Source organism: Giraffa tippelskirchi, chromosome 2 (genome assembly GCF_054371585.1).
Source record: "Giraffa tippelskirchi isolate mGirTip1 chromosome 2, T2T-mGirTip1v1.2.pri, whole genome shotgun sequence".
In the NCBI taxonomy this organism is placed as follows: domain Eukaryota; kingdom Metazoa; phylum Chordata; class Mammalia; order Artiodactyla; family Giraffidae; genus Giraffa; species Giraffa tippelskirchi.
The window spans coordinates 112,696,211-112,706,922 of NC_137276.1; the positions used below are offsets into that span (position 1 = coordinate 112,696,211).

A 10,712-nucleotide genomic window follows, 5' to 3' on the forward strand; every position below is an offset into this window, starting at 1 on the left:
TGCACGTGTATGCCTAGGGACACCACACTGCCCAGTAACATCAAAGCTCCCTCCACACAGCCCTTCCGTCACGTTTGCTCTACAGGAGAGAGCTCGGGAGACTAGGCCTTTCCTGACACGGGAAGTGAGGCCCTGCTTGCAGCCCTGTTGTATTAGCGTCTGCAGAGCTCCACACTTGCTGTGGGAGGAAGGCCTGAAAACCGACTCTCTGGGGCTGCCTTTCCTCCCTCCAAGGAAGACAGCCTTCCCGGCCGCCTTCGTGCTGAAAGTCACATTGGGCTGGGAAGTGCTAGCTGGGAAATCAGTGTTCAGGGGCCATGCCCGCTGTCTGCATGTTTACAGCTAGGCCTCCCACACTGCCCGGGAACATCAACGCTCTCTCAAAACAGCTCTTCTGTCACGTTAGATCTGCAGGAGAGAGCTCGCGAGACTAGGCCTTTCTTGACTCGCGAAGTGCGGCCCTGCTTGCTGGCCTCTTGTTCTCGCGTCTGCAGAGCACCATACTTGCTCTGCGCGGGAGGCCTGAAAACCCAGTCTCTAGGGCTGCCTTTCCTCCCTCCAAGGAAGAGAGCCTGCACGGCTGACTTCGGGATGAAATTCACATTGCGATGGGAAGTGCTCCCCGGGAAGTCAGTTTTCAGGGGCCATGGCAGCTGGGTGCACGTGTATGCCTATGGCTCGCACACTGCCCGGGAACATCAAGGCTCCCTCCATACAGCCCTTCCGTCACATTTGCTCTGCAGGGGAGAGCTTGGGAGACTAGGTCTTTCTTGACTCGGGAAGTGAGGCCCTGCTTTCAGGCCTCTTGAACTTGCGTCTACAGAGTCCCACACTTGCTGTGCGAGGGAGTCCTGAAAACCTACTCTTTGGGGCTAACTTTCCTGCCTCCAAGGAAGAGAGTTTGCCCGGTTGCCTTCTGTCTGAAAGTCGCATCGCGCTCGGAAGTGGTAGCTGGGAAGTCAGTTTTCAGGGGCCATGGCCGCTGGGTGCACTTGTCCGGCTAGGTCTCCCCCACTGCCCGGGAAGTTCAAGGCTGCCTCCACACAGCTCTTCCATCACGTTTGCTCTGCAGAATTCGGACACAACTGAGCGACTGAACTGAACTGAACTGAGGAGGAAGAGCTTGAAAAAGGAGGAAAAAGAAGATTTAGAGAAATTGTAAAGCTTAAGCTAAATGAAATGGGTGCCTTGAATATGAAATAGAAAATGAAACAAACTAAATGAAAGTAATAGATCCTAATGTAGTTCAGTTGTTTTTAAACATGGCTGCTTATTAGAAATGTCAGGTTGGTTTATTTCTCTTCCTTGGTTCTTGTCTCCCAACAAATATTTGGAGTAATGGACCAAAAGCAGACATGTCACAGTTCAGTTCAGTTCAGGCAGATAGAGCTTTCATTAGTTCAAAACTCCCAAAGGAGTCGTCTCATCCTTTCTATCAGTCCCTCTTATCTTCCCCTTTTTACACTTCCAGTATCCTTTTGGTTACACCAAGTGCAAAGTAGGGCTTGCACCCACCAACAATCAATGACAGGGAATGCAAATGGGCATATGCCTAGGGCTATTGACAATTGTAAGTTATATAACAGCAAGTTGTATTATATCTTCCCATAATTCCATCTGTTATAATTAGATATAGAATATTCATAAGCCCTTAATTGGCTCCTAACTGCCTGACTGCCTAAGGTTACTTGTGTAAGCCCCTGTGGTCATTTTGTATCCACTGTGTGCTTAGAACACATGTGCAAGAACTGAAAAGTCTCTGTGGTTATTTTGTAGTGTATCTGTGAGCTCTCCTGGATGTGTCTGGGGTGGAGTTTAGAGGTAGGCTTGCATCTCTTTTAGCCAGGCCTCCCCGCACTGCTCATGTCTAACTTCCTACCTAACAGAAACATATCTGAAGCTCTGGTTAAAAAGAAAAAAAAAGCAATACCTGGGCTTTTTTATTTTTCAAAAATTCCAAGCTAATCCAGATGATTTGCATCTGGATTTTAAAAGTGATTACAGGTTTTTCTATTAAATGGTAGTTTTGGTTATATAGAATTCTATTATTTTTCTGTTTACCAATCATGATACAATGGTATTAAGTAATAGTACATAATCACAATAGTGAAAGATGTTTATCAGTTTTCACAATCAATAGCCAGACCAAAAAAATAATAATAATTACAGTTGTAAGCCATAATGGGAACATGATTAACCTAACAATATAAAATAATTACATACGGTTTGGGGGGGGGGGTCAAGCAGAATGATGTGGTAAGAGGAAGTGCATACATGCAAATGTTTTCATCTGCTCAACCAGTCTATATCTTTTGGTTGGTGCATTTACATTTAAGGTAATTATTGATACGTATGATCCTATTATTGTTTTCTTAATTTGGTGGGGCTTAATTTCTGTAGGTAGGTATTTTCCTTCTCTTGCATTTCCTGCCTAGAAAAGTTCCTTTAGCATTTGTTATAAAGCTGGTGTGGTGGTGCTAAATTCTCTTAACTTTTACTTGTCTGGAAAGCTTTTGATTTTCCCGTCAAATCTGAAGGACAGTCTTGCTGGGTAGAGTATCCTTCATTTTAAGTTCTTCCCGTTTGTTACTTTAAATATATCATGCCATATCCTTCTGGATTGTAGAGTTTCTGTTGAGAAATCAGCTAATAGCTGATGGGAATTCCCTTGTATGTTATTTGTCATTTTTCCCTGTTGCTTTTAATATTTTATCTCTGCTTAATTTTTGTCAGTTTGATTACTCTATGCCTTGGTGTGCTCCTCCTTGGGTTTATCCTGCTTGGGACTCTTAGTGCTTTCTGGACTTGGTTGATTATTGCCTTTCCATTTTAGGGAATCTTTCAGCTATTATCTCTAAATATTTTCTCAGGTCCTTTCTCACTCTCTTCTCCTTCTGGGACCCCTTCAGTGTGAATGTTGGTGTGTTTAATGTTGTCCCAGAGATCTGTTAGGCTGTCTTCATTTCTTTTCATTCTTTTTTCTATGTTCTGCTCTGCAGCAGTGATTTTCACCATTCTGACCTCCAGGTTATTTTCTGTGCTTCTGCCTCAGTTATTCTGCTATTGCTTCCTTCTACTATATTATTCATCTCTGTTTGTTCTGTAGTTCTTCTAGGTCTTTGGTAAATATTTCTTGTATCTTTTCAATCTTTGCCTCTATTCGTTTTCCAAGATCCTGAATCTTCACTATCATTATTCTGAAATATTTTCCTGGAAGGTTGCCTATCTCCAATTCACTTAGTTGTTTTTCTGGGGTTTTATCTTGTCCCTTCATCTGGGACATAGATTTCTGCTTTTTCATGCTGATTAACTTTCTGTAATGTGGTTTTTGTTATAGTTGCTGTGGGACTGTCACACTTTTTGTTTCTTCTGTCTGCCACCTGATTGAGAAAGCTAAGAGGCTTGTGTAAGCCTTCTGATGGGAGGGACTGGTGGTGGGAAAAAATGGATCTTTCTCTGGGGTATAGGGCCTTGCTCAATAAAGCTTTAATCCAATTATCTACTGATGAGTGAGGTTGCATCCCTCCCTGGTAGTTTTTGGCCTGAGGAAACCAAACCCTCAGGTCTATGGGCTCTATGGTTGGGTTAATGGCAGCCTCCAAGAGGGCTTATGCCAAGGGGGGCATTTCCAGACTGCTGCTAGTGGTGCCCCCATCCTTGTGGTGAAACCCTGCTGACCCACACCTCCACAAGAAACCCTCCAACACTAGCAGGTAGTTTTGATCCAGTCTCCTGTGGGATCACTGCTCCTTTTCTCTGAGTCTTGGTGCATGAAAAGTTTTGTTTGTGCCCTTCAATACTGGAATTTCTGTTTCCCCCACTCCTGTGGAAGTCCTGTAATCAAAACCCACTTGCTGGCTTTCAAGGCCAGATTCCCTGGGGATTCCCAGTCCCTTTGCTGGATCCTCAGGCTGGGAAGCCTGACATGGGGTTCAGAACCTTCACAACAGTGGAGGAACTTCTTTGGTATTATGGTTCTCCAGTTTATGAGTCACCCACATGGCAGGCATGGGATTTGATTTTATCATGATTGTGCTCCTTCAACCATCTCGCTGTGGCTTCTTCTATGTCTTTGGACATGGGGTACCTATTTTGGTAGGTTCAGGCATCCTAATGTCAATTGTTGTCCAACAACTTTGTGATTTTGGTGCTTTCACTGGAGGCTATGAGTGCATGTCCTTCTACTCGACCATCTTGAACAAGAAGTCATGCATGTATGTGTTTTTAAATGAATTTACATTTTTGTATTCCTTTTTTTATCTTCACATTTAAGTAAACTTTTAATTGAAACATATGTACAGAAAAGTGGGTAAATCTAAAGTGTACAGGTCACAGGTTCCCATTTATTTGAACACACTCATGTTAACAGCACAAAAAAAAACAGAAAATTACTAGGATTCCTGAAGCATCTGTTTTGTCCCCTACTCCACCAAACAAGGGCAGCCACCATCTTGACTTATAGATTAATTCTTCCTGTTTTTAAACTTTTTTATAATTAGAATTTTACAGTGTGTAATCTTTTGTATCTGGATTCTTTTGATCATCTTTATATTAATCATTGTAAGATTCATCCACATGGTGGTATATAATTTTGGTTTGTTCCTTTTTGCATCTGTATAATATTCCATTGTATGAATATACTGCATTTTACTTATCCATCCTGTTATGGATGAGCATCTGGGTAGTTTCAAGTTTGGAGCTATTATGAATAGTGCTATATATGCAGTCTAGTGCATGTCTTCTAGTAAATATATGTATGCATTTCTGTTGGTTATATTCTAGGAGTGGAATTATTGGGTGGTAAGATATGTAGCCTAGCTTTAGTGGAGATTGTTAAGTAATTTTTCACAACTAGAGAAGTCTGATGAACCTATATCTTTGCCAACATCCAATATTGTTGGCCTTTTTTTTTTCATTTTAACTATCTAGTATATGTGTTTTTATCACTTTGCAATTTTAATTTGAATTCTTTTATTTTGACTAATATGTTATTATTGGTCATTTGAATAATCTAAAGTGCCTATTAAGGTCTTTTGACAATTTTTTTTTTTCTATTGAGTTGTCTGCCTTTTTCTTATTGCTATGTAAGGATTTTATGTATATATATATATATATGTATACATACACATATATATGCACACACACATACATGTACATACACACATATATGTATGTGTATATATATAATAGATATGAGTCCTTTGTACATGTAATACATTCTGTGGCTTGCCTTCTTTGCTAATCTTTTGATCAACAGAAGTTTTAATTTTAAGGTAATCAAACTGATCTTTTTTTCTTCATGGTTAACAATTTTTGTGTCTCATTTAAGAAATCTTTGCCTGCTTCAAAATCATGAAGACTTTGTTCATGTTCTCTTCTAAAAGTTTTATTGTTTTTACTTTTCATGTCTAGATGTTGAATTGATCTGTAATTGAATTTGTGTATGGTATAAGGCAGGGGTCAAGATTCTTTTCTTTTTTCTCCCAGAGTCATTTATTGGAATGCCCATCCTTCCCTTACTGCATTAGTGTCACCTTGTTGTGCATTAAGGGACTGTGTATCTGTGAATCTGTTTTTGGACTCTGGTCATTGATATGTTCATCTGTCTTTCAGATCTGGAAATGTTAGTTCTCTAGCTTTGTTCTTCTCCAAGATTATTTTGGCTGTTTTTGGTCTTTTGCTAAATTTTAGAATCATGAATGACCTCAATTTTCATTTTGTAAAAACCTGCTAGTATTTTTATTTGATTCATATTAAATGAATGGGCAAATTAAGGGAGATGTGACAACTTTATAGTACATGTTAAAGTACTCTATTTAGCTTTACTGTAGGTTCACTCAATAGTGTTTTTTTATTTATTTATTTATTTTTTTATTTTTTTTTTTTCTTGTGAATTTGTTTTTATTTTACTGGGTCTAGGGGATGGGATGGGGAATACCTCTGTAAGTTATGCCCCACTAGGAAGATGTCCATTCTAACTTTCCTGGGATAGCTTTCGGAGCTTTTTCTTTTTCTTGGAGCCGCTGCTCTTGCTGGCAGCAGCCTCTTCAGGTCCACTGCTGAGTGGCTCCTCCTTGGAAGACAATTTCCGCTTTTTCTTGGGGACCCTCTTGTTTTCTGACTCATCAGGGTCAGTAACTGGTTCTTCTTTGGGAAAAGATTTCTTCCTCTTGGGAAGACTTCCAGTACCAGCTGTCTCTTCAAGATCACTACTAACTAGCTCTTCCTTGGAAAAAGATTTCTTTTTCTTGGGTTTGGAAAAAGAGACAGATGAGTCTTCCATTCCATTCTCCTGAAGAGCCTCCTGGGGTTTTTGCTTTTTCTTCTTTTTGGGTCTTTCACTTGTCTCCTCACACTCCTCCGGGGCACTGCTATTTTCTGAAGAAGCCAGGGCAATTGCAGCCAGCCTTTTCTTTTCTTTCTTCAAGCGTTTCTTCTCCTGTTTCTCGAGCTTCCTAGTAATCTCGGCAGCCGCTTCCTCTGCCTGAACCATTGCCTCCTTCATGACATCCAGATTCTTTCGGGGAATCTCTCCAGTCTCATAGAAGGACAGCCGCTCCTCAACTTGTTCTCGAAGCTTCTCCCCAAAAACACTGGTGGGCACCTCAGAGAAGCAATCGATTCGTGAGGCAATACTGCATTTGTTTGCCAGGTATCGGGAGATGCGACCTTTGTTCTTGGCAGCTGCTCGGCCAATGAAGGTAGAGTGGAAAATGAGTCCGTATTTTGGGGTGTTACCCCTTGTCTTCAAGGCTCTGGAAACTTGGTCCCTTTGCTGGGCCCAGGGAATCACTCAGACACCAGGACTGGCCATCACCTGTTTTTTTATTTATTTTCATTGGAGGCTAATTACTTTACAATATTGTATTGGTTTTGCCATACATTGACATGAATCTGCCATGGGTGTACATGTGTTCTGCATCCTGAACCCCCCTCCCACCTCCCTCCCCATCCTATCCCTCTGGGTCATCCCAGTGCACCAGCCCCGAGCACCCTGTATCATGCATCGAACTTTGTATTCCTTTCATAGGCACCAGTGGTACAATACAGGCATATTATTTTTAAATTAATTTATTTTTTATTGAAGGATAATTGCTTTACAGAATTTTGTTGTTTTCTGTCAAATCTCAACAAGAATCAGCCATAGGTGTACATATATCCCCTCCCTTTTGAACCTCCCTCCTATCTCCCTCCCCATCCCACACCTCTAGGTTGATACAGAGCCCCTGTTTGAGTTTTCTGAGCCATAGAACAAATTCCTGTTGGCTATCTGTTTTACATATGGTATTGTAAGTTTTCATGTTACTCTCCATACATCTCACCCTCTCCTCCCCTCTCCCCATGTCCATTAAGTCTATTCTCTATGTCTGTTTCTCCCTTGTTGCCCTGTAAACAAATTCTTCAGTAACATTTTTCTAGATTATATATATATATATATGCATTAGAATATGATATTTATCTTTCTCTTTCTGACTTACTTCACTCTGCATAATAGGTTCTAGGTTCATCCACCTCATTAGAATTGACTCAAATGCGTTCTTTTATGGCTGAGTAATATTCCACTGTGTATATGTATCACAACCTCTTTATCCATTCATCAGTTGATGGACATCTAGTTTTTGCTTCCATGTTCTAGCTATTGTAAATAGTGCTGCAATGAACATTGGGATACATGTGTCTTTTTCAATTTTGGTTTCCTCAGGGTATATGCCTAGGAGTGGGATTGCTGGGTCTTATGGTGGCTTTATTCCTAGATTTTTAAAAAGAATCTCCATACCATCTACCATAGTGGCTGTATCAATTACAGGCATAGTTTTATATATATGGCATGTCTCAGGGTATGCTAGGAGAAGGATGGACTAGCTGGGGATCCTCTAATTCTATTCAGTCTGCCTTTGCAAGTGCCAGATGTGGGGCTAACCACAGTTGCTGTCACCAACCCCAGAGGTGTGTACAGTGGCTGTTACCACTGTATGCATGGACTCTGGAAGAAAAGTAGCTTCTGAAGGAAGACATTACTGCTGTCTCTGACCCCTGAGTTGGGCATGATGACTGCTGCTGCCACCACCAAGCTGTGAGCAAGTGTAGGCCACTTCTTGCAACTTCTTGGGAGCCTGAGAAGCCTGGCACTGCCAAGGAACCTTCGATCCAAGGCCAATTCACTTGGAAGAGCACATGATGCACCTCACGATGTAGTAACTTCACAGAGGACTCTAACACGGCAGGCTATCCTTGCACATCTCATTTGTGTCTGCTGTATTTCATCTTCTCCTTGGCCTGAGTGAACAGGTGAGCTCTAATCATCAGCTGCTTTTGCCTCCTCTCGTCTGAGCAATGAGCAGATTCAATGCAATCCCTATCAAATTACCAATGGCAATTTTCTTTTTTTTCTTTATTAATTAATTTATTTTAGTTGGAGGCTAATTACTTTACAATATTGTAGTGGTTTTTGCCATACATTGACATGAATCAGCCATGGGTTTGCATGTGTTCCCCATCCTGAACCCCACTCCCACCTCCCTCCCCATCCCATCCCTCTGGGTCATCCCATTGCACCAGCCCTGAGTGCTTGTCTCATGCATCGAACCTGGACTGGTGTTCTGTTTCACATATGATAATATACATGTTTCAATGCTATTCTCTCAGATCGTCCCACCCTCACCTTCTCCCACAGAGTCCATAAGACTGTTCGATGCGTCTGTGTCTCTTTTTATGTCTCGCATATAGGGTTATTGTTACCATCTTTCAAATTCCATATATATGCATTAGTATACTGTATTGGTGTTTTTCTTTCTGGTTTACTTCACTCTGTATAATGGGCTTCAGTTTCATCCATCTCAATAGAACTGATTCAAATGCATTCTTTTTAATGGCTGAGTAATATTCCATTGTGTATATGTGCCACAGCTTCCTTATCCATTCGTCTGCTGATGGATATCTAGGTTGCTTCCATGTCCTGGCTATTATAAACAGTGCTGCGATGAATATTGGGGTACAGGTGTCTCTTTCAATTCTGGTTTCCTCACTGTGTATGCCCAGCAGTGGGATTGCTGGGTCATATGGCAGTTCTATTCCCAGTTTTTTAAGGAATCTCCACACTGTTCTCCATAGTGGCTGTACTAGTTTGCATTCCCACCAGCAGTGTAAGAAGGTTCCTTTTTCTCCACACCCTCTCCAGCATTTATTGCTTGTAGACTTTTGGATAGCAGCCATTCTGACTGGCATGAAATGGTACCTCATTGTGGTTTTGATTTGCATTTCTCTAATAATGAGTGATGTTGAGCATCTTTTCATGTGTTTGTTAGCCATCTGTATGTCTTTGGAGAAATGTCTGTTTAGTTCTTTGGCCAATGGCAATTTTCAAAGAATTAGAACAAAAAATTTTACAATTTGTATAGAAACACAAAAGGCCCTGAATATCAAAAGCAAACCTGAGAAAGAAAAATAGAGCTGGAGAAATCAACCTTCCTGACTTCAAACTATACTACAAAGCTACAATCATCAGGACAGTGTGATACTGGCACAAAACAAAATGTAGATCAATGAATCAAGATAGAAAGCCCAAAGATAAAGCCATGCATCTGTGGGCACCTTATCTTTGACAAAGGAGGGAAGAATACACAATGGAGAAAAGACAGTCTCTTCAACAAATGGTTCTGGGAAAACTGAACAGCTATGGTAAAAGAATGAAATTAGAACACTTCCTAACATGATACACAAAAATAAACTCAAAGTGGATAAAAGACCTAGATGTAAGGCTAGAAACTATAAAAACTCTTAGAGGAAAACATAGGCAGAACATTCTCTGATAATCGACCCACCTCCTAGAGTAATGAAAATGAAAACAAAAATAAACAAATGGGGCCTAATTAAATTTAAAAGATTTTGCACAGTAAAGGACATTATAAACAAGATGAAAAGACAACTCTCAGAATGGGAGAAAATAATTGCAAATGAAGCAACTGACAAAGGATTAATCTCCAAAATATACAAACAGGTCATGTAGCTCAAAATCAGAGAAACAAACAACCTAATCAAAAAATGAAAGACCTAAACAGACATTTTAACAAAGACAAACAGATGGCTAACAAACACATGAAAATGTGCTCAATATTGCTCATTATTAGAGAAATGCAAGTCAACTCTACGATGAGATGTAACCTCACACTGGTCAAAATGGCAATCGTCAAACTATGTACAAACAATGAATGCTGGAAATGGTGTGGAGAAGAGGAAACCCTCCTGCATTGTTGGTGGGAATGTAAATTGATACAGCCACTATGGAGAACACTGTTGATTTTGGGTTTAGTTGCTAGGTCGTGTCTGACTCTTTCAAGAACAGTATGGAGATTTTTTAAAAATTAGGAATAAAACTACCATATGACCCAACAATTGCACTACTAGGCATATACTCTGATGAAACCATAATTGAAAAAGACACATGATCCCAGTGTTCATTGCTGCACTATTAACAATAGCTAGAACATGGAAGTAAACTAGATGTCCATCAACAGATGAATAGATAAAGAAGTTGTGGTAGGCATATACAGTGGAATACTACTCAGCCATAAAAAGGAATTCATTTAAATCAGTTTTAATGACGTGAATGAACCTAGAGCCCATTACACAGAATAAAGTAAGTCAGAAAAAGAAAAAACACATATTGTGTATTAACACACATATGTGGAATCTACAAAAATGGTACTGATGAA

General features: G+C 40.4%; 1 pseudogene across 1 annotated transcript; it reads right to left on the reverse strand.

Annotated features, from left to right (window-relative positions):
- Nucleotides 1-5,846: 5,846 nt before the first annotated feature.
- Nucleotides 5,847-6,809, reverse strand: LOC145539929 (nucleolar protein 56 pseudogene; annotated as a pseudogene). The gene has a single exon (XR_014078072.1). The product of XR_014078072.1 is annotated as a nucleolar protein 56 pseudogene (transcript).
- Between the last annotated feature and the right edge of the window lie 3,903 nt (nucleotides 6,810-10,712).